Source organism: Macrotis lagotis, chromosome 4 (assembly GCF_037893015.1).
Source record: "Macrotis lagotis isolate mMagLag1 chromosome 4, bilby.v1.9.chrom.fasta, whole genome shotgun sequence".
Lineage (NCBI taxonomy): Eukaryota > Metazoa > Chordata > Mammalia > Peramelemorphia > Peramelidae > Macrotis > Macrotis lagotis.
In genome coordinates, this window is record NC_133661.1 from 272,855,871 (window position 1) to 272,883,164 (window position 27,294).

Here is a 27,294-nt window from a genome sequence, read left to right on the forward strand (position 1 = left end):
CCACATAGCTGTCCCTTAACACAAACATTTTAAAGAAAACAAGAATCAATATTTCAAATGGATGAAAGAACAGACTCAATGATGTATTAAAATAGTAATATAGATATATAGATAGATATACAGATAGATACTGATAGATAATAGAGAAATAATAGAGTGGTAGATGTAGACAGATAAAAGACAGAATGGAAAAAAGTTTTAGATAATAGCGATAGTCATAGATAATGTAGATAAAAGACAAAAGTGAGATACAAATAGAGTTAGATGATAGTGGATAATAAATAGATTAAAAAGATAGAGGTGGATAATAGAGATAAATAGATAATGGATAAATAGATAGCTGGATGAAAGAAAGCTAGAGAGACAGGCTGATAGGCAGACAAGCAGAGAAAGAGAATTTACTGAGGACTTACTCTGTACCAGACACCATAGTGATTAAAGTTTGTAAAGCACTTGAAGATCTTGGAAGAGAAGGCATGACCTCTTAATATTAGTATTAGGAAAGGTCTCTGTTCCCTCAGATATGAATGGCAATAGACACAAATAATGCTATCACAAGACCACATGAACCTAGCTCTCCAAACAGCAATCAGCTGAGTAGTAAAATAACTCAGTGAGAGTTCAGTTGCAATTTGGGAAAACATTCCCTAAGAAAGCTGTGTGCCATCCATGCTTGGCTTTTTCCTCTACCATGTAAGAATTGGTAAGGCAAAGGATCCTTTGTTCGATCAAGTAAGGTGTATCTGCTGTTTCAACCCAAGGGGCCTTCTTTTAGGTGGACAGGCATAGTAATTGGTTCTGACAGGCAGATGCATTATGTCCAGATTGGGAGTAAAAGAGGTTGCTGCTGAGAAAGACTGTGGCATTTATTTCTCTTTGTAAGAGGTCCAGGTAAGGTATTATCTAGTTACAGAAAAGATCTCTTTAGCCAGCAGTGGCCATGACCATGGAAGACCTACCTGGATGCCAGGTTTGAGAAAAGGAACTACATCCCTGAATGGCAGAATTTAAAAGTTGGAAGGAAGCTCAGAAGTCATCTATTCTGTACCTGCAAAAAAAATCCTCATCATAATGTATCTGGTCATTTAATCTGATCCAATAAACATTTATTAAATGCCTACAAAGTGCTGGAGCAGTGTGCTAAGAGTCAGTGATATGATTAATGAAAAGAAAGTCTCTGTCCTTAACAATACAAAGTGGGGGTGGGGTGGGAGATAGACATAAAAGGAACTATTAAAGTTGGGGAGGCTGGTACTGGAACACCAGGCATACCTGGTACAGGGACATCTTGTTCTGTGGAATTGAAACCAGGTAGAGCAGCAGATACAAGGTTCTTCCCTCTATAAAGAAAGACATTGGGAAGAATTTAGTACTATACTTTCCCCATCAGTTCTCAAATTAGAGGACAGAGGAGGCTGAGGGAGGGGAGTCAACTTCTCCCTGAAGATTGTAAAGGAGTGGAACCCAAACATGCTCCATCAGCCCTTTACACTTTGGATGTTTTGACTTGTTGGGAAGTTTTAATGACCCATGCCTCAATAAGGCTCTGTACTTCTACCCATTATTCTTGATTCTACCTTTGGGGCCAGAATAAATGCAAATATATGGACAAGTTAATTTGAAAAGAGTCTAAATTGAGTTAGGCATGCTTGTTCTGTTGAGTTTTACTGAACTTGATCTAACTATTCCTTTCTAATGATAAGTCAAGCAATATCAAAAAATCAAACCAAGACAAATGACAACAACAAAATGCTGCTGTCTTTTTGTGAGCTGGAGAGGGACAGATGATTTTTTATTTTATGCAACTAGGTGGTTCAGTGACTAGGGTGCTGAACTTGGAGTCAGGAAGACCTGAGTTCAAATTCTGAGTGGCCTCCTGGTTGTTCAATGAACAGCGTGTTTTGGCTCTGGTTCTGAAACTATCTCCCTCCTCTGCTACAACTATTGACCTCCCTCAATTCTTTAAGTCTGACTAAATCCCACCTTCTACTGGATGCCTTCTCCAACTCCTCTTAATTCTAGTGTTTCCCTTCTCTTAATTATTTTCTATTTGTCCTGTAAATAGCTTGCTTTGTTTTCATGTTGATTTTCCCATTAGATTGTAAGTTTCTTGAGGAAAGAGACTGTATTTTGCCTCTTTTGGTATCCCCTATGCAATAGTGCCCTGGCATAGGGCCTTCATAAATAAAGTAATTCTGAGGTCTGTAGTACTCTGCTCTGAGGTGCCACAGAAATCCCTTAGAAATGTCTCTCTGAACCTCAAAAATCTAAGAGGTGGCTAATGTAAGGGTGTAGAATGAGGTAAGATATAGGAATTCAGGGGACCCAGGGCCAGGCAAAACTGAATAAACACCCCCCACACACACTTAAAAGCATTTCAGGAAGGTATATCTTAGCTATGTCACAAAATCCCAATTCAGGAAGGAAATCTGGATACAGATCAACACAAAGAATAATAATAGTTCTAAAGATACCCCAAATTCCAAACTAGGAGAGACTCCCTAATGAATGAAAGTAGAGAAACAATGGAAAGAAAAATTAATTTTCCATAAGGACTACATGAATGCTTAGAAGAAATGAAGCATAAAGTAAGATATGAAATAAAATGTCAGAAGGAAAATGAATAAAATAGCTTATAGCAAAAAATGTTAACTCTACTGAAGTGATAGAGTCTCTGAAAATTAGAACAGGTCAAACACTAATCAACAACTCCATAAGACAATAGGAAAGATAGAACAAAATCAAAAACTTGAGAAAGAAAAGAAAATGTCAGGTATTGGATATATATATATATATATATGTATGTATACATATACATACATATATATATATATATATATATATGTATATATATTGCTTTTGTTGGGGATTTTTGTTTTTGTTTTTGCAAGGCAATGGTGTTAAATGACTTGCCCAAGTTTACACAGCTAGGTAATTATTAAGTGTCTGAGGTCAAATTTGAACTCAGGTCCTCCTGACCCCAGGGCTGGTGCTTTATCCACTGCACTGTAGTGTATAATGTAGCTACCCTTTGGATGTATTTTTTTAAAATACAACTAATCTATCAAGGAGAGATCATTTAAGAATCATTGGACTTCTTGAAAACCATGTCTTTTAAAAAAAGGACTGGATACTATCTTTCAAGAAATTATAAATAAAAACTTTTCAGATCTATTAAAACCAGTAGGTAGATAGAAAGAATCTGAAGCTAGAAGGAATCCACCAATTATCTCCTAAAAGAAACTCCCACAATGGAAAGTCTCATGAATATCATAACCAAAACTCTGTAACTTTGAAGTTGAAGATAAAAAAAAATACAACAAGCACAAACAAAACTAATGCAGCCAAAATTGGAAGGAAAAGAGGAAACTGGGGAAAATATTTTTACAAGTTGCTCTGATAAAGGTCTCATTTCTCAAATATATAGAGAACTAAGCCAAATTTATAAAAATGAGAACCATTCATCCCAGTTGATAAGTGGTCAAAGGATATGAACAAGCAGTTTTCAGAAGTCAAAGCTATCAATAGTGACATGAAAAAATTTTCTAAATCGTTACTGATTAGAAAAATGTAAATTAAAAGAATTCTGAGATAATACCTCATACTTCTCAGATTGACAAACACAGAAAAAAAGGAAAATAACAAATGCTGGAGGGAATGTAGAAAAATTGGGAAACTAATGCATTGGTGATGGAGTTGTGAAGTAATCTAACCATTCTATAGGACAATTTGGAACTACACCCAAAATACTTATAAAACTAGTGCTTACCTTTTGACTCAGTAAGATCACTACTAGGTAAATCCCAATGAGATCAAAGAAAAAGATAAAGGACAAATTTGTACCAAGATATATCTATATCTGTGGTAGCAAAGAACTGGAAATCAAAATGGATATCCATCAATTGGTAAATGCTGGGGTAAGGGAATACAATAATGCTATAAGAAATGATGAACAAGGTGGTTTCCTGATGAATTCATGCAAAGTAAAGTGAACAAAAATAAGAGAATATTGTTCACAGTAAGTAGGAGCAATAATATAAGGATATTATCATGAAAAATTTAGCTATTCTGATCAAGACATTGATCCAAGACAATTCCAAAGGACCCATTATGTAAAATGCTATCCACCTCCAGAGAGTGCGCTAACAAGCTCAGAATGCATATTTAAGTATATTTTTTACTTCCTTTATTTTTTCTTGCTTTATTTTTGTCTGTAATTTGTTTTGCAACATGACTAATGCAGAAATACATTTTGCCTGACTTCACATGTATAATCAATATAAAATTGCTTGCTTTATTTAGGAGGGGAGTGGAGTAAGAGATGGGGAGAGATGTAATTGAGAAATATTCAATGAAATAAAAAATATGCTTTTTGAAAACACTGCAAGCTTCCAGAAAAAAGATGAGGTACCATGAAACAAAAGTCAGGATCACCTATGACCTGACAGTTTCTTTTTTAATTGATATTTTATTTTATTTTTCCATATGACCTGGCAATTTCTACTGATAATCAGAGATCTTGGAACATAACATTGTAAAAAGACAAAAGATATAGGCTTACAACTAAGAAAAAGTTGAGTATAAGTTAATGTTTAAAAAAAAGATCACTGAAGGAAAAGAGAACTTGAAAAAATTATGTATTTATTTTATTCTGAACTTAAGAAATAAAATAAGCATTTTCATAACATAGTGGAATAGAGAATAAGATGATTGCAGATGGAATTGCAAATCTATTAGGTACTACTTGCTATTCCTTTTAAATATATAGTAAAGTTATCATGTAAATTTCTTTTTTTCTACTTTCCCCCCTTTTTTCCTACCTTTCCTCCACCCCTTCTCAAGCATTCTTTTTTTTTTTTAGGTTTTTTTTCAAGGCAATGGAGTTAAGCGCCACCTAACTGCCCCCTCAAGCATTTTTAATGAGAAGACCACAACTGAATAGGAATTTTGAAAGGTGAAGACAAGAGTCAAGAGAAACCTAAAATGGAAAATTTATTTAAACAATTAGAAAGGGAGGTAAGATCATGAAATGCTAATCTGTTAGGAGAATCAAGTGTCCTTCACAATATTAAGAACAATAATATCTTTAGAAGGTCCTGAAGGAGTTTGAAGAGGGGGTTGGGGGAAACTAGGAGTGGAGTGGTTCCAAGAGCTGTAAGAGGGAAAGAGAATGGGAAAAGTGCTTTATGCTTATTGATCCTCAGTAACCCTGGAAGGTATGTGCTAGTATATGAAAAAAGGGAGAAAGAATCGAGATTCTTCTAGATTATGCTGTTGGGTATGTAACATCAATATAGTTGAGGAATTGGTAACATTGTTTAGATATTTGACCCAATATTTGACCAACCCAAGGGACACTCAGATTTCCCCTTTTGTGGAGAGTTAGAAGGAAGTCTATGCTATGCTGACAGCCTAGGTAAGAGAGACAAGCAGAATCCAGGATCCATATCTGTTTCTTCTATACTTCTCTAATTCCAAGAAGGATATTGTGCTAGAATTATATCAAATATATATTTGATATAACATATATAAAAAATATACTGTATAAGAATTCACTTCTAGTAGTTCAGCATAAAGGGTATTTCCCCTGAATACTTTCAAAGTGTTCCCTTTCATTAATTACAATACTACTACTACTACTACTACTACTACTACTACTAATAATAATAATAATAATAATAATAATCTCTTTGCTGTTCAGTCTTATCCAACTCTTTGTGATCCCATTTTGGTGTTTTCTTGTTAAAGCTACTTGGTAAATGGGGGCAGTTAGGTGGTGCAGTGGATAGAGCACCTGCCTTGGAGTCAGGAGTAGCTGAGTTCAAATCTGGCCTCAGACACTTAATAATTACCTAGCTGTGTGGCCTTGGGCAAGCCACTTAACCCCACTGCCTTGCAAAAACCTAAAAAGGAAGATACTTGGTAAAGAGGCCATTTGTTTCTTTAGCTCATTTTACAAGTAAGGAAACAGTTACTTTCCCAGGATTATACAACTAACAGTGTCTGAGGGCAGATTTTAACTCTTGAAGCTGAATTTTCCTGACTCCAGTGTCAGCATTCTATCCACTGTGCCACCTAGCTACCCAGTAATAATATATAACTAGCATTCATATAGTACTTTGCAATAACCCTGGAAGATAAGTGCTTGTTTACAAATGGGGAACTGAGGCAGGCAGAAACTGTGATTTGTCCAATCTTACTGATAAGCAGTGGAAGAGAGGTTATATATACATTGGAATAGAAAATACAATAAACCAAGATGAATGAGGTGTTTTTTTTTTGTTTAGGATCAAGATATAAAATAACTTCAATTCACCCAAGGAGAAAAGGATCTTATGGGACTGAGGATATTGAGGAGAAATTGCACTTAACAATATCTAGGGTTGCAAACACTAGAAGTGAGGAACATGGTGAGGATTCTTGATACTTATTTTCTTAAAGGGGTTAATAAGCTATTTACAATGGTACTTTGTACAGCTAATTGTTTTAGGTCCGGAGTCAGAAAGACCTGAATTCAAATTTTGGTCCAAGCACTTAAAAGTTGAATGAAGCTGGGCAAATCAAAGCCTCTATCTGCCTCAGTTTCCTCATTTAAGGTTTTGAGGAGATTTGTCATCTAAAAGTCTTTTCCTCTTTCTACTATCATTCTTTTTCTTTTTTTTTTGTTTTAGGTTTTTTGCAAGGCAAATGGGGTTAAGTGGCTTGCCCAAGGCCACACAGCTAGGTAATTATTAAGTGTCTGAGACCGGATTTGAACCCAGGTACTCCTGACACCAAGGCCGGTGCTTTATCCACTACGCCACCTAGCCGCCCTCTTTTTCTTTTTTAACAGTAAATACTAGAATTTAATTTTAAATTTAGAAGTGCAAAAGATAAAGTTTGATGAAATTCAAGAGATATAGTGTTGCAAAAAATTGAAATGAATCTCAAAGAACTGTGATGAATTCTAGTATTACAAAAACAATAAGCATATAGGACCAGAATGCTCATGTTGGTTTTAAACAAGTGAAATAAGATTAATTTGTTAACTACATGAACAGAGTATAAGAGAAAACAAAACAAGAGGAATGACCCCCTTCAGTTTATAGTGTGAAAAAAGTCTCCAATTGGTGAGAATCTTTCCATCATGACATATGTGATGCTCATTCTTTTGCAAAAGAAGGCTGGAAATTGAAGGACCATGGTCAGGGAACCTGCTGATGAGTTGAGGATTACTCCCTGGAGAAATGTCCAGAGAGATGATTAACCTTATGTAAGAACAAAGATGAGAGTCCATTGGAGAAAGAGTCATGGGGACCAGGTTTTGTTCCTGGAAGTTTGGAGGGGGGCAGGAGGAAAGGTGATGTTGATAGGGCAGTGAAGGGAATAGAATGGAATTTATAAATGAGGGAGCACTGGAGAACATTGTTAAAAAAGAGTCCCAGAGATATATTCCAGGTATTCCCCAACTCTAATTGAGGTGGGGATGGTTCAGTGACCTAGACTAGACCTAGAAATAGAAATCCTCTTCCTTCTTGACATATCAAAGCAGAAACACAAAGGAATAGGAGTCCATGTCCTTGGACATTTTTCTCCTCAAGTTGGGGGGTATAGATCCCCAATATCCTTTCATACTCTTCAGATTCACAAAAACAGTCACACAGGGAATGGTTGAAGCTGGATTCAAGGTGCTGTCCACTTGGAATCACCTAAGCATCTCTATCATCCCAGAAATGGGATATACTCCTCTCTGGGATCACAATCTTGGCCCTTTCGGGCAACAGTGACTTACCCTTTCTCAGCAACTACTTGACTTCCTAGAGCAGCTCCATATTGGGTTGGTGGCCTGCTTCCTATAGTTCCAACATGACGTCCTGAAGGGTTTGCACATGATTGGATATTCAGTCCTGGCTTGTCCTTTTTTCTTCCCTTATCTTTTCAAGACATTGGCTTTTTTCCTCCTTTAGGTATTGGTGCAGTTTGCTGTATTCTTCTATGAGCATTCAATTCCAGGTAACAACAGATCTCTCCTCCTGAGCAAGAAGTTTCTTAGATTCCTCCAAATGCTTCCCCAGGTGACTCTGAATGTTCTGGAGCTTCTCCCTGCAATTGTGAGCAGCCTTATCTATGGAGAGAGCACATGAGCCCCATCTTCTGTGGTCTGGCAACACAGAGGGTTGTCTAGTCATCTTCACAAAAGAGCTTGAAGGCTTGGTTGTGAGTGGCACAGGTTCTGTCCTTCAGTACTCTGCAACAGCTGGTTGATGAGCTTTTTATTCAGGTCAGTCAGTTGTGTTAGGTGCTCATTGACTACTGGAAATTCTCTGTCCTGGGACGCTTACCTGCACTCAGTACTAGAGGAAGCTGAAGCTCTAGGTCTCCAACACAAGGAGAAACATGCTTGGCAAAAACTGTGCCCACACCCAATGATAACTGACTAAGAGAAGTAATTCCTACAGATACCATAAGTGATTTCCCTCTGCAGTTTCTGCAACATGTTTCCATATTAGCAGGCATTCTTCTCTCTCTAACTGCTGCTTTTCCTGCAGCAATAAGATCTAGAGACTTCAATTCCACTAGAGGCAGTGATTCTGAGCATCATTCCCTTTAGAACCCCACCCCTTTAGGTCCTCCAGAGAAGCTATGAATTCCCCTGGATTGAAATTCAACCTGTTAATTCTTGCTGACTTTGGCAGCCCTGAGGACCCCAGAATTCACACTTCTGGTGGATTTTTTTTTAGATGGATAGATTTCACCATGATGAGAGTGCATCTCTTAGATTCTGTAATTTGAAGATCAAATTTTCTGTTCAGTTTTGGTCTTTTTATCAGAACATTTTGGAAGTCTATTTCGTTGAAAATCTGTCTTTTCCCCTGACAGAATATGCTGAATTTTGCAGGGCAGTAAATTCTTGGTTGTAATCCAAAATCCTTTGCCCTGAGAAATATTCTATTCCAGACCCCCCAGTCCTTTAATGTTGAAGCTGATAAGTCTTGTAAAATTCTGATTGTGCTTCTTTTGTATTTAAATCACTTCTTTTTCACTGCTTTGTGGTATATTTCTCCTTTATTTGAAAATTCTGAGGGGCAGCTAGGTGACACAGTAGATAGAGCACTGGCCCTGGAGTCAGAAGTACCTGAGTTATCAAGCCTCAGACACATAATAATTACCTAGCTGTATGGCCTTGGGCAAGCCACTTAATCCCATTGCCTTGGAAAAAGCCTTAAAAAAATGCAGGAAGAGAATTCTGGAATTTGATTATGATAATCCTTGGAGTTTTTATCTTGGGTTCTCTTTCTGGAGAACTATATTTCTCTATATTCTTTCAAGAACTATTTTTTTTTTCCTTTTGATCTAGTCTATTAGGACAGTTTTCTATAATAATTTCCTAAAAGATATTTCCCAGGCTCTTTTTTTCCTGACCTAGGCTTTCTGGTAGATCATAATTCATAAATTATCTCCTCTGGATCTATTATCCAGGCTTCTTACTTTTCTTAAAAGGTATTTTAATTTTTCTTTTGATGGAATCTTGTAGTCTCATAGATTCATTGGTTTCTATTTATCCAATTCTAATTTTTAGGGTTTTATTTTCTTCAATTAGATTTTATATTTCTTCTTCCATTGGGTTAATTTTACTTTCTAGTGAGTTGTTTTCCTTTTCCATTTGGTTAATCTTATTTTATACTAAGTTGCATTCTCTTTCTAGTTGGTTGATTTCACTTTTATTTGAGTTGCATTCTTTTTCCAGTTAGTTGATTTTATTTTTTGATGTTACATTTTTTCCAGTTGGTTATTTTTACTTTAAAAGGAGTTTATTTCTATGGTTAGTTTTTCGTAATTTTCTTGCATGGTTCTCATTTCTTTTTTCCATTTTTTTCTTTTTCCTCTCTTCTTAGGTTTTTTAAAATCTTTTTAAAACTCTTCTATAGATTTTGGATTTGATAATTCATAAATTCCTTTGAGACTTCCCATGTTGACATACTTCTTCTGAGATGACATTTTTATCAACTCTATCTGAAAAATAGCTTTCTAAGGTCAGCACTCTTTTTTTTTTCTGATTTTGATTGTTGAGCTCTTCTCCTGAGGTATAGGGAGTGTAGTCCCAAGTTTATTGTACTGGGGCTGGGGTCTAATCCCTGGCTTATTGTTTGCCAAGCTCTTGCCTATGCAGCCCAGGAGCTGCTTATGTGGAGGTTTGTTTCCTTCTTTGTGTCCAGGTTCTGGCTATGCAGTGGATTGTTCCCATCCAAGACCTGGGTTTAGACTTTGTCTAGGTATGGACGCTCCCTGTTGGCTTGCTATCCAGCTGCTGGAACCTGGGCTGCCCTGTGTCTAGAAGCCAACTGCTGATTTTTCTGCTCTCCCACCTAACAGGACTTTACTTCCCCTCCCCCCCCCAAAAGACAGACCTTCATTGAAGATCCTCCAGTCTACAGTTTTGAACTTGTTTCAGTCTTTTTTTTTTTGGTGGAATCTGTAATTTTAATGTCTGTGTACAAGTTTCATTTAACATTGTATGAGGAAAAGCTCCAGGAGTGTGCTAGCTTCATGCTGTCATCTTGGCTCCATCCTGAAAGTCTCCCTACTCTTACTCTTGAAGTCCCCCTTACCATATGAAGCTTCTTCACTATCTACACAGGTATGTCTTTTAGTCAGACAGAAGTCACTGTCTTTTTCTGTCTCTCTGTATCTCTCTCTATCTTTCTGCATGAAGTTAGAAGCTATCCCTCAGGACAACAGCCCCAGAACTGAGTAAAAATGGAGTTACATTGTGATTTCTCATAGTTAAGATAGTATAAGAAGAGGTATAAGATCATGGAGGAAGGGTTGGGGGAGTAGGCATTAGGTAGAAACCTCCATCTTTTCTGAACCAAACAAAAGAGATTTGAACATACCCACCCACAAAGAGTTGGGTGTAGAAATATGGTAGACTCAATAAGGAAACAGGCAGGAATAGGGAAGGGATGGTTAGAAGGAGAAAATAAAACCAGGGAGGGACTAACTGAAAGCAAAACAAACTTCCTGATCCTAAAGGAGGGATTAAAAGGAAAAAGACAAAAGAAAAGATTTGTAAACTAAGGAAGAGGGAAGGATGTCCATCAATAGAGAAATGATTGAACCAATTGTAGTATCTAAATGCAACGGAATATTATTGTTCCATAAGTATGAGAGCAGAGGGGAATTTTAGAGAATTCGGGGAAATATGAATTGATACAGAGTGAAGTGAGCAGAACCAGGAGAACAATTTATATGACAATGTAAGGAAAAATAACTTTAAATTACTTAAGAACTCTGATCAAATCAGTGGTCTACCTCCTGGCATTTTTGAATTCCAAGTTTGTAGAAAGATAACTTTTCAAACATAACCATACTAATGACTTCCTTTGTTTTACTTGCTTTTTTGTTAGGTTTTGTTTTCTATTTTTATTGAGGAGGAGATGGAGAGGAGGAACTGGAAGGAGAATGGTAATTGCATTGAAGAAGAAAGAGGAGTACCGAAGAGAACAGAAAGGAACTCAGAAAGAATACACAAGTAGAACAGTTAAAAAATAACATTGAATTGATTACATACTTTTATATAAACAATATAGGAAAGAGATTTATGGTGTCATATGCAATCCTCTATTAATATTTCAGTGCCCTTTTTTTGTTTTGTTTTTAATTTATTTTTATTAAAGATATTATTTGAGTTTTACAATTTCCCCCCAATCTTCTTTTTTTTTTTTTTTTAAGGTTTTTGCAAGGCAAATGGGGTTAAGTGGTTTGCCCAAGGCCGCACAGCTAGGTAATTATTAAGTGTCTGAGACCGGAACCAGGTACTCCTGACTCTGGGCCGGTGTTTTATCCACTGCACCAAGCCACCTAACCGCCCTTCCCCCCAATCTTACTTCCCTTGCCCCCCCCCCCCCCCAGAAAGCAATCTGTCAGTCTTTACTTTGTTTCCATGTTGTACCTTGATCCAAACTGGGTGTGATGAGAGAGAAATCATATTCTTAAGGAAGGGACAAGAAGTCTAAGAGGTAACAAGATCAGACAATAAGATATCTGTTTTTTTTCTGAATTAAAGGGAATAGTCCTTGAACTTTGTTCAAACTCCACAGCAACTTATCTGGTTACAGATGGCACTCTCCTTTGCAGACAGCCAAAAATTGTTCCTGATTGTTGCACTGATGGAATGAGCGAGTCCTTCAAGGTTGAACATCACTCCCAGGTTGCTGTTAGGGTGTACAGTGTTTTTCTGGTTCTGCTCATCTCACTTGGCATCAGTTCATGCAAATGCCCCCCAGACTTCCCTGAAATCCTGTCCCTCCTGGTTTCTAATAGAACAATAGTGTTCCATGACAATAGTGTTCCATGACATGCTAAGCCATTCCCCAACTGAAAGATATTTACTTGATTTCCAGTTCTTTGCCACCTCAAACAGGGCTGCTATAAATATTTTTGTACAAGTGATGTTTTTACCCTTTTTCATCATCTCTTCAGGGTATAGACCCAGTATTGTATTGCTGGGTCAAAGGGTATGCACATTTTTGTTGCCCTTTGGGCGCAGTTCCAAATAGCTCTCCAGAAAGGTTGGATGAGTTCACAGTTCTACCAACAGTGTAATAGTGTCCAAGATTTCCCACAACCTTTCCAACAATGATCATTATCCTTTCTGGTCATATTGGCCAATCTGAGAGGTGTGAGGTAGTACCTCAGAGAAGCTTTAATTTGCATTTCTCTAATAATTAATGATTTAGAGCAATTTTTCATATGGCTATGTATTGCTTTGATCTCCACATCTGTAAATTGCCTTTGCATATCCTTTGACCATTTGTCAATTGGGGAATGACTTTTTGTTTTAAAAATATGACTCAGGGGCGGCTAGGTGGTGCAGTGGATAGAGCACTGGCCTTGGAGTCAGACAGTACCTGGGTTCAAATCCGACCTCAGACACTTAGTAATTACCTAGCCATGTGGCCTTGGGCAAGCCACTTAACTCCATTGCCTTGAAAAAAAATCTAAAATAAAAAATATGACTCAGTTCTCTGTATATTTTAGTAATGAGTCCTTTGTCAGATTCATTAGTTGTAAAGATTGTTTCCCAGTTTACTACATTTTTTTTTTGATTTTGGTTACAGTGGTTTTATCTATGCAAAAGCTTTTTAATTTAATGTAATCAAAATCATCTAATTGGTTTTTGGTGATGTTCTCCAACTCTTCCTTAGTCATAAACTGCTCCCCTTTCCATAGATCTGACAGGTAAACTAGTCCTTGATCTCCTAATTTGCTTATAGTATTGTTTTTTAGTCTAAGTCTTGTAACCATTTGGATCTTATCTTGGTAAAGGGTGTTAGGTGTTGGTGTAATCTAAGTTTTTTCCCATACTAACTTCCAATTATCCCAGCAGTTTTTATCAAAGAGGGAGTTTTTATCCCAATAGCTGGACTCTTTGGGTTTATCAAACAGCAGATTACTATAATCATCTCCTGCTTTTACACCTAGTCTATTCCACTGGTCCACCACTCTATTTCTTAGCCAATACCAAACAGTTTTGATGACTGATGTTTTATAATATAATTTTAGACCGAGTAGGGCTAAGACACCTTCTTTTGCACTTTTTTTCCATTAAGCTCCTGGCAATTCTTGACTTTTTATTTCTCCATATGAATTTACTTAAAATTTTTTCTAACTCATTAAAGTAATTTTTTGGAATTTTGATTGGTAGGGCACTAAACAGGTAGTTTAGTTTTGGTGGAATTGTCATTTTTATTATATTAGCTCTAGCTGTCCATGAGCAGTTGATATTTGCCCAGTTATTTAAATCTAATTTAATTTGTGTGAGAAGTGTTTTATAATTGTTTTCAAAAAGTTTCTGAGTCTGTCTTGGCAAATAGACTCCCAAGTATTTTATATTGTCTGAGGTTACTTTGAATGGGATTTCTCTTTCTAGCTCTTCCTGCTGTTTCTTGCTAGACATATATAGAAAAGTTGAGGATTTATGAGGGTTTATTTTATATCCTGCAACTTTGCTAAAATTGCTAATTGTTTCCAGTAGTTTTTTGGATGATTTCTTGGGATTCTCTAGGTAGACCATCATGTCATCTTCAAAGAGTGAGAGTTTTGTCTCTTCCTTCCCAAGTCTAATTCCTTCAATTTCTTTTCCTTCTCTAATTGCTGAAGCTAACATTTCTAATACGATATTGAATAGTAGTGGTGATAATGGGCACCCTTGTTTCACCCCTGATCTTATTGGGAATGCCTCTAGCCTCTCCCCATCGAATATAATGCTTGTTGATGGTTTCAGATAGATACTGCTAATTATTCTAAGGAATGGTCCATTTATTCCTATACTCTCTAGTGTTTTTAGTAGGAATGGATCTGTATCTTGTCAAAAGCTTTTTCAGCATCTATTGATATGATCATATAATATCTGATAGGTTTGTTGTTGATATAATTGAGTATACTAACAGTCTTCTTAATATTGAACCAACCCTGCATTCCTGGAATAAATCCTACTTGATCATAATGTATTATTCTAGTGATAACTTTTTGTAATCGTTTTGCTAAGATTTTATTTAAGATTTTTGCACCTATATTCATCAAGGAGATTGGTCTATAATTTTCTTTCTCTGTTTTAACTCTTCCTGGTTTAGGTAACAGTACCATATTGGTTTCATAGAAAGAGTTAGGCAGAGTTCCATCTTTCCGTTTTTCCAAAGAGTATATGTAGAATTGGAACCAATTGTTCCTTAAATGTTTGGTAGAATTCACTTGTGAATCCATCAGGCCCTGGAGATTTTTTCCAGTGCCCTTTTGGGGGGTGTTTGCTAAATTCAAAATTAAAAAAATTTTTTTTTCCAAAACAGCACTTGAGTTTCAAGTACTTCAGTTGTCCTTCAGTTGCTATCTACCTTCATTTGTTGCATTTGCTGCTTCTGGGAATAAGGATGATAATTAGCATTGCCTTTGCAAAATATATATCATAGAGCTGCTTGATTTCTAAAGGCACATCCATCATAGAAAGGAAGTTCATAATATGCTGCTTTTGTTTTCATGAAATATCAGGAGAGTCAAACAACAACTAAGGGCTGGCCTGGAAGAAAGGTAGATCCATCTGAATCCCCAGTTTAGCTTTTTTTTATTCAGATAATAAGAAAAAGTACATTTCTCAATTCATTCCCCCAAAACTAAAATCATTAAAATAGATTTTCACTAGCTCAATAATTAAATTTCATTCAGTCGGTTGACTGTGGTCAAAGAAAGATTTTCTGTGTCCCCCAATGTTGCTTGTCTTTAGTAGCCAAATTCAAAGACTGTTGAGTTCATTTATTCACTCTTAGCCAACTCTAGTTAATGAAATGCCAGGACCATGCCCTGCCTTGCCCCTGCTGCTGTTTCTGTTTGGGCTCAGTGTGTCCTTTTCTTGGTGGTTGCTACAGAACAAGCACATTTTTCTGTTCCTTCTGTGAAGTGTAAAGGTCCTATTCTTGGCAGATGGTGGCACTAGGGACCCCACTGGAAATCACAGAAATACCTAATGGAAGCAAAATTGCAAACTTGCTTTTCGTGAGTAGCAGAATGGGGGGGTAAAATAAGAAGCCATTGTTGGAAATCTGATGAGTTCTCTTTATTTTTCAAGTCAGACCTGGGCCTTGGGGAAAAAATTCTAAGTCGTGAACTGGCTGGCATTTTAGGAAGGTGGAGCAGAGAAAATTGAGAGGAACATGCAAGCAACAAGCTTGACTAAATTGCCAGGCAAATTGATTGACACTGGTCCAAACTTAGACAAGGACATCTCTTGATTCTTAAGAACCTTTCCTTTCTCTGAGTCCACCTTTGGGCCAAAATGAGAAAGGCTATAATCATGCTGCTTCCAACTTGGGTGACAGAAGGAAAAAGGAGGGTCATTAATGGGAAGTTGTTCCTGTGAGGTTCCCACTGTCCTTTCACTGATTTATAGTGGTTAAGGAGTTAGGGATGAAATTCCAAAATGAAGGGCACTTAGCCAAATGAAATCATGAAGAATTACACCTACCTCAGTTTTTGTTTTTAAACCTTGGTTGACGTAGAGTGGAGGAGCATGACCAAACAAGAGCCATGAAATATTATTGTGTCAGTTTTGTAAAGAAAGTCAAGAAAGAAAAAATCTAGTGGAAAGAGCCCTGGAAGAGGGAAATTCTGGTTAAGATGTTGGCAAGAAAGGTCATAAAGAAGCCCAGCTCTCCTACATAGACTCCAGAAATGATCTAAAAAGAATAGCATAAATAATGAGCAGTTAAGTCCCAAGAGAAACATCAGCCAACTCCAGCCAAGTATCATACAAAAAGTCAGCTAAAAAGCCATCCAGAAACCATGGGTACAGAAAGTAGGTCCTTGCAGGGAAGCTAATTCAAACTCTTATGATCAGGAAGTTCAAGAAACCACCTGACCCATGAGTCTGGAGGACCACAGAGTTCTGAGGGGAACACTATAGTCAATAAGTGATATGAATAAAAACACAGAGGTGAGATAGAAACCCACATCAAGAACTGAGGAAATTGAGGTCAAGATCCTGTTGTCTACCTCCTACCTTCCTTATAGTCTTCAGGGACTCCTCCAACTGTGGGGCTCAAGAATCTACCCTGAAATAAAACCCAGTTACACATTTTCCAATTTCTGTGGTTTCTATGGCCTTTTCCAGGACTGTATTACTCTAGGACAAAATCTCCTTGATCTTTATTTTCTCATTGAAACCTTTTCCAGGACAGACCCTAAACTTCAGTTTCCCAAGCTTCCTTTGCTACTACTTCTGCCATCTTGTATTATATATTATCTGGAAAATCATGGGGCATATCACCTTTCATCATGGGATGGACCTTGAGGGAGGACCTTGAACAGTCTAATAACGTTTTTTTCCCTCAACAGATCATTATGCAATTGACTGGTACTCTGCTTGGAATGACTCTTCAGTGGTGAACATTTTCTTCATAATCTTTACACTTTCACCAATACCTGAACTCCTAGCTGTCTATTTATAGTTCCCCAACTACACAACCCGTTGTTCTTATCAACTCAACTTAATCTCACAGTGATCCATTTCAGATATGACTATCCCTTCCACTATGCCATCTGAAATGCCTGCTTCATAATTAACAAACCTCTCTTCCTCTTAAGCTTCTTCCTTTCTCATTCCTTCCATCTCATTTTTTCTATCTTCAGTCACTCACTGAGATCTAGCTCCCTCTTGATGACACTGCTTTCCTCAGTACTCTTTCCCATTCTATCCTCTTCCTTTCACTACTCAAAGTTGGGAGCAAAGATACTCTTTGCTTCCTCCACCTTCTCACCTAAGGATCTTGACTCATGTGTCATTAAAAAACATTGAGAGTTTTCTTTTCTCCTCTCTATTTATCTCATATCACTCCAATATCCAATATCTCCTCCTTCAATCAAGTCTCAAGTGAAGAAGTGGGCTTTCTTCTTGCTACATCTTTTTTTTTACATGCACCCTTATTATTAACCCCATACCTTCTTGATTAAAAAAAATTACTGAACTTAAACACCAAAAAAGGAATTTTTCTCATACACATAAGAACACCAAAGAAGGATTTCATATAAGATTGTAAACTTTCATTTCATACCACTTGTTTTTTTAAATTCTAAATGCTGCTTTCAAAACTGTCTTTTGAATTCAAAATTCCTTTTGAATTTCCACTTCTTCTTAATTGGAAAAAAATGTTACAATGACTTTCCTTCTTTCTTTTTGTTTTTGGTATCACTACTGCTATTTTCCTTCCCCTCTCCCAAATTGAAAACTGAAAAAAACAAAGAGGAAAAAAAATACCCTTGTAATAAAGAGGCATAATCAAGGGAATCGATCTATATATTGACCCATGTCCAAAAATTTAAATAACCCACATTCACCACTTTCTTCTCAGGATATGAATAATCTTCTTCATCATAGGTCTTCTGGAGGCATAGTTGGATATCGTATTGATCAAAACTCTTATTTCTTTCAAAGTTGTTTTTCTTTACAGCGTTGCCATCATTTTTAAGTTCATTCTGTTGGTTCTGCTCACTTCAATCTGCCTCAGTTCATACTACCCAGGATTCTCTAAAATTACCTCTTTTGTCTTTTATTACAAGCAATCATATTCCTTTACATTTATATACCAGAATTTGTTTAGCCATTTTCAAATTGTCTAAAACAGTTTTGTCAAAAGCAAACAGAAATGGGCCCTCCAAACAGTACAAGAATCCCTGTGGATATTGACTTAGAAAAACACATATTTCCATTATCTACATACTATTGGATTTTTATTTATTTTGTTAAATAAATTGTTGTTGTCATTGTTGAGTCATTGTCAATTGTGTCTGACTCTTCATGACCACATTTGAGGTTTTCTTGACAAAGATATATGCCAGTACCTTCACTAGTTTATTTACAGATGAGGAAACAGAGGCAAAAGGGTGAAGTGATTTGTCCAAGGTCATACAGCTAGTAAGTGTCAGATTTGAACGCAGGAAAATGAGTGCTAACTCTAGCTCTGGCACTCTTTCTATTGTGCCACTTAGCTGTCCTTAAATATTTCCTAATTACATTTTACTCTGATTCTTGCTGTATCTGCTCAGGATCTATGCTTAACACCTCTGTTCTAAGAGACCAGAATCTTAGAATGTAGTTCTTTGCTTTTCTTTTCCCCATCTATAACCCGCTTCCAACCCCCACCACTCCTTCAGGATCAGAAGCCTGTTTTATTTGTGAAATTTACTTGTGTTTTATTCCCCCAGTATTATCCTTCCTAACATTATCCCCCTCCTCATTTATTTTCTAAGTGAGTTGTATGTATTTTTACACCTAGCTCTGTGTGTTTGTGTGTGTATGTGTGTGTAAATTCAACACTTCCATAATCCTTTCATATGAGAATGAGGTTCATCTGATACATCTTCTCCCAAATTGGTTTGTATATTCTTCTTACATGTGATTAAAAATAGCAAACCTTTCCTTCCTTCTTTTTAGTCTTTAGAAAAAAATTATTTTATTCTGAACTCAAGAAATACAACAAACATTGCCATAATATAGTGAAACAGAAAAAAGATGATTGTATATGAAACTACAAAGCTACAACTTGCTATTTCTTTTAAATATATAAGTTATCATCTTTCTCTATTTTCTTTTTTCTTCCCTCCCCCCACCCCATCCTAAAGATGGCTATCATTAGGCACAAATGTGTGTGTGTATGTATGTGCATATGGGTAAAATCATTTTATATATACTTCTATTTATCAGTCGTTTCTCTGGACATAGATAGTATTTTTCTTTATATATCCTTCATAGTTAATTTGAGTATTTATAATAGTCAAAATGACTTATTCACACAAAGTTTTCCTTAAAATAATATTGTTATTGTATATAACATTCTCTTGTTTATGCTCATTTTGCTCTTCATCATTTCATGCAAGTCTATTCATGTTTTTCTAAGATCATCAAGATCATCATTTCTTATAGCACAGTAGTATTCAACTAAATTATATGCCATTTTCAACTATTCCCCAATTAATGGGCCTCCCTGCGATTTCCAGTTCTTTGCCAACACAAAGAGAGTTGTTATAAATATTTTATAACACATAGGTATAAGCCTATAGGCAAAATAATAATGAGACTATCCAGAAAGAAGGAGTTTAATTATCAAGGAACCATAGTTAGGATCAGACAAGACATAGCAGCTTCTGCAAATAAACAAGATCATCTTAGAATATAAGATTACAAAAGGAAAAAAAGAAATGGACTTACAAATGTGAATAACTCATCTTTCATTTGGTGATTGGTTCTCTTGGATTCAATTATCATATATGAAGGTGATTCCCTTTATAAACTGAGCTAGTCACATATCACCAACTACTTTTTGGATGTCTCAAAATATATATCCTTTAGGCATCTTGCCCAAAACAAAATTCATTATCTTTCCCTTAAAACCTCCCATCTTTCCAAATTCCCTCTTATTGTTAAGGGTACTATTGTATTTTAGCCACCTAATATTGCAACATTGGTATTATTTCCAGCTCCCCACTCTCACTCACTCCATTACCCAGTCTTTTGCCACACTCATAACAATTCTCATATACATCAATTTCTCTCTTCTCATATAGCCACTACCTTAGTTCAGACCCATATCTCACCTGGATTATTCCAAAACTGTTCTAATTTATCTCCCTAATCTCCAGATCTTTATCCATTTCCACTCATCCTCACTCCTGTCACCCTCATTTGTCCAAGAAAAAACAAATACTAAATGAAAGAGCTGTGATTTGAATGTACATCCTCTGACTCCAAAGCAGACACTTTTTCCACTGTTACCAAATTGCACTTATACACTCCCTAGGGAAACAAGAAACAGAAGAAGTTTTTAAACCTCTGGCTTCATTTCCTTTAAAAAACTACAGTATAGGAGAATATACTTTGGGGAATTATCCTGAAGGACTTAGAACTCAAAGAGATTCTAAGGATCATTTGATCAAATGTCATTTTGCAGATGAGAAAATTGAGACTAAGAGGTAGTTTGCATTTATTTTGTGGGTTTATGAGATTTTTTTTTATTATATCTTGAGTTTTTAATTCAATAAAAGATGAGTAGTGGATGAAAATCTATCTTTGAAAGGCTTTCCAGAATGAGTTGTACACTTGGAAGAATAATGACAGTGAGTCAGTCCAGTGATCCCAGGGTTTCTGGAATGGCATATGCTTCAATATCATATGCTTATAAATTTGAGTTGGTAGAAAAAAAATCAGAATATTTGACAGGAATTGGGAGGGGAATTAGAAGCAGTAATGAATGACATACCTGATAAAGTGTTGGGAGTTTGGCTCAAGAAGATAGGAGTTCAAATGTTGTCTTGAATATTTAGCTATAAGGCTATGAGCAAGTCACCATACCTTTCTGAACTTCAATTTCTTCATTTAAAAAGTCAATAAATTAATAAGCATTTATTATTTGCTAGGCATTGTGCTAAGCACTATAGATACAAAAAGAGGCAAAAGATAGTCCCTGCCCTCAAGGAGACAATAATCTAATAAGGAGAGTTAATATTTAAGCATACATGTATACACACACACACACACACACACACACACACACATACACAAAGTAAGCTATAATGTAGGATAAATAAGAAATAACCAATAGAGAGAAGGTACTAGAATTAAGAAGTATTGGGAAAGGCATCCAGTAAAATATGGAATTTTAGTTGGGACTTAAAGGAAACTAGGGAATAATACTTATAGTAACTACCTCACATGATTATTTTAACATAATTCAAAAGAAAGAGTTTGCATGTCAGTTATTTTATGTAATGAAATATGAAAAAGAAATGGTTCAAGTTGAGGATGCACTGTGATGGGCAAAGGATGAAGGATTGAGTGGATTGTAAGCTGGAGGAAAGCACTAACTTTATGAAGATACAGAATGAAAAGATCTAGAGAAAAAGGTTTTTAGAAAATCCAGGGATAGGGGCTAACCCCTAAAAATAAGTGCTGAAATACACAAGTCTATAGTTATTACTTTGACTGGTCTGTCTTAAGTTTCCTACTTTCATCATATCTGACCTTTAAAAGGAGACTTCAGAACAACAAAAAAAAAAGTAGAGTCTACAAAATGAACTTTGGTTGAATTAAAAACTAAAGATATGGTAAAAAAAGGCAGTTTGTTTATTTTTTTATTTATTTAAGAGGCAGTTAAAATGTGTGAAGTTGAGCCAAAACTGAAATAGGACAGAGAGATCTAGTACCATTTCAGTAAATATTATTAAGTAGAAAGGAAGCTCCCCGAGGGCAGGAAATTTTTTTATCTTTATTTTTTAAAACTTTTTAGTTGGCAGTGGGGTGGCTAGGTGGCTTAGTGGATAAAGCACTTAATAATTACCTAGCTGTGTGGCCTTGGGCAAGCCACTTAATCCCGTTTGCCTTGCAAAAACCTAAAAAAAAAATTTTTTTTTAGTTGGCTTTTTTTTTTGGATCTGTCTTTTAGCAAAATGCCTGGAACTTAGTAGGTATAGAACATAATTGTTGGAGGAAATACTTAGATTAAAAAAGGTGAGATAAAGCAAGATTCCTGCCTTCACAGATCTTTAGTTTAGTAGTATTTCACTCACATTTCCTTGGGAATGACAGAATGACCCAAAGATAGGACTATTAAGGGAAAACCAGGAAAGATAATTAAGACCTAATATAAATGGAATTACTTTTTTAATTTTTACTGGAAAAATTCTTACGTGACTTACAATCCCTTCTTGACATGAAGTTCTTATCAAACAAGTCCTTGAAACATGGAAGAAAATAAAGAGAATATAAATCAAGAAATTTGGACTTTAAAAAAGGTAATAACTTTCTCTCCCACCCAACCCATCTCATAACAAAGAAAAGAAATCCTACAGTCATATTGGAAGACTTTTTTTTGGTCAACTATTAGACACAGAATTTTGATGTTAGTAGTTTTTTACTTTCACATATCTTTCTGGTATTAACATAAACATTTACTATCACTGACTTTTTAGCAAGCACATTTTAAGCTAAGTGAGCTATGAACTTTTAGGGAACTTAACCTTATTTTACTTAAACAAGTTTTCTTTTGAGTAGCTTAACAAGTTGTGATAAATTTAAAACTACTTGAATCATAGGCCTCTCCCAAACTGAATTGTTTAGAAGAAGGAAAGCTAGTGGTATATTGAAAATAACAGGATTTGGGGTCAAAGAACCCAGACTTAAATTCTAGCTCTGAGACTTACTCAAGTCACAGAATAACTTCACTTGGGCAAGTCAAGAAAAGTAACTTCTCTGAGTTACTCTGAGTCTGTAAAATAAAAAAGTGAACTTCTGACTCTAAATCTGTGACCTTATAATTCTTTGCTAAATAGTTTTAAGAACTAGCTAGATAAAGCAGAACTAAAAAAATGCATATACAAATACTCCATAATGTCAATGGAAAAACACATAAAAGAAACTGAACACTGGGTAATTATAATAACCAAGCTTGACCACGGAAAAGAGATGAGAAAATGTCTATCACTCCCTTCTTTGCAGTGGAAGACTGTGGTTGTAAAGTACTGAATATACCATCAGATTGAGTTGGTGTGTTGGTTAGTTTTGCTGATTTGTTTTCTTACCTACCCCACTCTTTCTGTTTTATTTTTTTGATATAGAGGCTGGTAAGGTTTTATTCAGAAATGAAGGAAATGTAAAAACAACACACACACACACACACACACACACACACACACACACTAAATAGAGCAATGATGATTTTTAAACAGGTTACATAACATCCTGTTAAGACAACTTGAGTACAGACTTGACAGGTCAAAGAGCTGGCCTAGATTATTCCTTGAGACTTCTTCCAGTTCAATAATTCACAGATAGCAGTAGCATTAGTGCCAAGAGGTTTCCTAGAAGGACCATGAGTTCTTGTCTATCTCTGTTTTCTGAGTGTTGTCAACCCTGATCATACTGCAGTTCACCAGGTCTTAATAGGAGAACAGAGAAAAGATAAGATATTGGAGTTGCCTCATTTACTGATTATCCTTACTCTTTCCTTCTCCCCATCCTCATGCTTAAGCAATTAGAAACAGTTTACCCAGGGTATAGCAACAAAATACAATACAGTAAATATTTTAGCATTTGCCTACCTGTGTGTAGAGCCTTTTTTTAGACCTTGGAGAAAAATAGGATGGGATGGTGAAAAATGATATAAACTTAGTTAAGACTGTCTATCCCTAACCAAAGATCTAACTGGAGGATATGAGACTGATCATCTAATTAACAACACATTAATTGTGATGCGATAAATGCATTTTCCTCAAAGATCTAACTGGAGGATATGAGACTGATCATCTAATTAACAACACATTAATTGTGATGCGATAAATGTATTTTAAAGTTATCAAACAAGCAGGAAGCTGGGGAAGAATATTACAGCAACTTTCTCTGATAAAGGCCTTGTTTCTCAAATATACAGAGAATGGAATCAAATTTATAAGAATGCTAGTCATTCCTCAATTGATAAATTGTCAAAGGATACAAACAGGCAATTTTCAGAAGAAGAAATCAAAGCTAACTGTTGTTCAATGAAGAAACTGAGAGTTAAGTGATTTACTCAGGGTAACTAGTGGCTGAATCTAGATTTGAACTCATAAAGATTAGTCTTCCTAACTCCAGGTCTGGCACATGAAAAACAGGTCTAAATCACTATTAATTAGAGAAATGCAAATTAAAACAATGATGAAGTACCATCCACATCTAACAGATTTAATAATATGACAGAAAAGGAAAACAACAAATGTTGGAGGGGATGTGGGAAAAATAGGAATGGTAATGCACTGCTGATGGAGTTAGGAGCTGATACAACCATTCTGGAGAACAATTTGGAACTATGCCCAAAGACCTATAAACTGCTTATAAAACTAGCAGTAGGGGTGGCTAGGTGGGGCAGTGGATAAAGCACCCGCCCTGGAGTCAGGAGTACCTGGGTTCAAATCCGGTCTTAGACACTTAATAATTACCTAGCTGTGTGGCCTTGGGCAAGCCACTTAACCCCATTTGCCTTGCAAAAACCCTAAAAAAATCCCCAACAAAATAAAAAAAGCTGTTGTTTAAAAAAATAGAATAAAACTAGCAGTAACACTAAGTCTATACCTCAAAAGAATTAAAGGAAAATCTATTTAAAATTAAGGGAATGGCCATCAATTGGGGGGAATATATAATTGTGATGGAATACTATTGTGTTTTATGAAATGACAAATAGGATGCTTTCAGAAAAACCTGAGAAGACTTACTTGAACTGATATAAGATTAATTGAGCAGAGTGGGGGGAAACATTGTACTCAGTAACAGCAACATTATACTATGATCAACTGTGAATGACTTAACCATTCTCAGTAACAGAATGATTCAAGACAATTGGGAATGCTATCCATCTCCAAAGAAAGAAGATAAGAGTCTGAATGTAGAATAAAGCATACATTTAAAAAATTTCTTTATTACTCTTGGTTTTTTTTGTTCTATATTTTCTTATTGTGACATAGGGCTAATATGGAAATATTTTACAATACTGCACATGTATAATTTATATCAAATTGCTTGCCTCCTCAAGGAGGGGAAAGAAGATAGAGGAAGGGAAAGAATTTGGAACTTAAACTTTTAAAAATAAAATATCAATTTTTTGGTAACATGAAAATGAGAACAAGAAAAAAGTAAGTTATCAAACAAAGTGAGATTAGAAAGGAAAGGTGTGTACTGTTTCAAGGGATCAGAAAAAATTTCTTGGAAGAGATGGCTTTTGAGTTAGGTTTTAATAGATGTTTGGGAATACAATTGCAAAACTTATCAACTAATCTATGATTATTTTTATATCTATCTTTAAGATGGTTAAAAATGCCTTTATTGGAATATAGCAAGAACTTATAATTTAGAACAAGAATTTAGAAAATATTTGTTACTTAGAGAATGATTTTTATTCTAATGAATTCTAATCAGTTCTTTATATAGGGGGTTCTCAAAATCTAGGTGCAATTTTAAGTCTAATTTGGACATGATACCACTTTCAGAGAAACTTGGCTGTGAATATTTTCCCCCTAGATAACGATTTTCTTTTTAATTATAACTGCATTGGTTTCAATTATTCCAAAATTTAATTTTCTATCATCAAAATTGTCCATATTAGGGGCGGCTAGATGGTGCAATGGATAGAGCACTGGCCCTGGAGTCAGGAAGACCTGAGTTCAAATGAGACGTCAGACACTTAATAATTACCTAGCTGTGTTGCCTTGGGCAAGCCACTTAATCCCATTGCCTTGCAAAAACCTAAAAAAAAAAATTGTCCATGTTATCTTCTGTGATCCATTCTCTTTCTTGCTTGATCTTTGATCAAGATCTAAATATCTTAATTCTTTTCCCCACCCCAGACCATCTTTGATCCAATGGATAGTGAGCTGGGCTGGGAAGAAGGAAGATATATTTAAATCCTACCTGTAATAGATACTGACTTTGGGACCCTAACCAAATCATTTTACTTCTTAATGTTCCATAAAACTCTTTAAGACCAGATGTTACAGAGCAAGTATTTTTTCCTGGACTAGTATTAGGAATTTTCTCATTGGCTATACATCCACCAATGAAATCATGTGTTTGATACAAAAACATACACATATATGACATATAATGTATATATTTGAATATATATATAATATGTATGTATGTGTTTGTGTATATATATATATATATATATATATATGCAGAGAGAGAGAGAGAGAGAGAGAGAGAGAGAGAGAGAGAGACTTTTGAGGGGCCTTGGGCAAAGTTGAAACTTTGTAATATAATAATGAGTCACAAAAATATTTTTAATTCTTACCTTTCTCACAGGACTTGGTGTGGTTTGAGACTTTCTTTTGCCTGAGGTGCTTGAATGGCCACTCTAAACTGATTCTGGAAAGATCTTGCCTGTTTCCTGGCCATATGACAACTTTATTATGTGGAACTGTTGTTGCCATAGAATAACTATTGCTGCCTTCAATTGTAGAAGTACTTTTGTCTTAACACAGACATGGGCATCTCCAACACAATACCTTTCCATGAACTTTTTGGAGCCTAAGAATAAGAATTTTAATTTATATCACTTTTTATTTTTTAGTTATAAGGACTCATCTGACACCTTTCAATAGACTGCAAAGCAAGTAGATCAAATTATATCACCATTTTATAGATTAGGAAGCAAAAAGTCACAAAGCTAATAAATGTCCTAGAAAAGGTTCAAACCCATGTCTTCTGACTAGAAGTCCAAAGTTCTATCTATGGCACCATACCTGGGGCTAAGATTAGAACTAAGTTATTCAAGCTGAAATTCTCTCTCCTCTGTCAAGTGCCTTGAGATCCTCAGATAAAGGGTGCTACAGGAAGACCATTCTTCATCAAGTCTTGATGAGTGATGTGAACTCTGCTGCTGATGGGAGTGAGTCACCATTCCATAGCTGCTTATGTAACTTCTAAACACAGGGCTTTGTGTTCCAAACAATGACTGGTCTGCCTGGGGCATTTCAGAGTCCAACTTCCTGAAGTGAATGTCCACGGGGAAAAAAATGTACATGCACATCTGAGCTTAATCAAAGTATATTAGCAGAGCTCATTTCAATCACTGGTGAGTAGAGAGCAACTCATTCAGAAGTTGACTTTTTCCTGGTCTGTAGAATGACCTGTTTCATATATCTGAGGCATGTGAAGCCTTGCCCAAAGGCAGTGGCTCCACAAATAGCTTCCCAATAGCAAAGACTCTCCCAAACTCAAAGATGTTTAAAATTTATCCCCCCAAC

General features: G+C 35.9%; 1 long non-coding RNA gene across 1 annotated transcript; it reads right to left on the reverse strand.

The window, feature by feature from the left end:
- Nucleotides 1–348: 348 nt before the first annotated feature.
- LOC141520419 (uncharacterized) lies at nucleotides 349–27,014 on the reverse strand. The gene is made up of 3 exons (XR_012477615.1): nucleotides 26,340–27,014; nucleotides 1,273–1,340; nucleotides 349–1,048 (listed from the first exon to the last, which is right to left on the reverse strand). It is a non-coding gene; the product is annotated as an uncharacterized LOC141520419 (long non-coding RNA).
- Nucleotides 27,015–27,294: the final 280 nt, after the last annotated feature.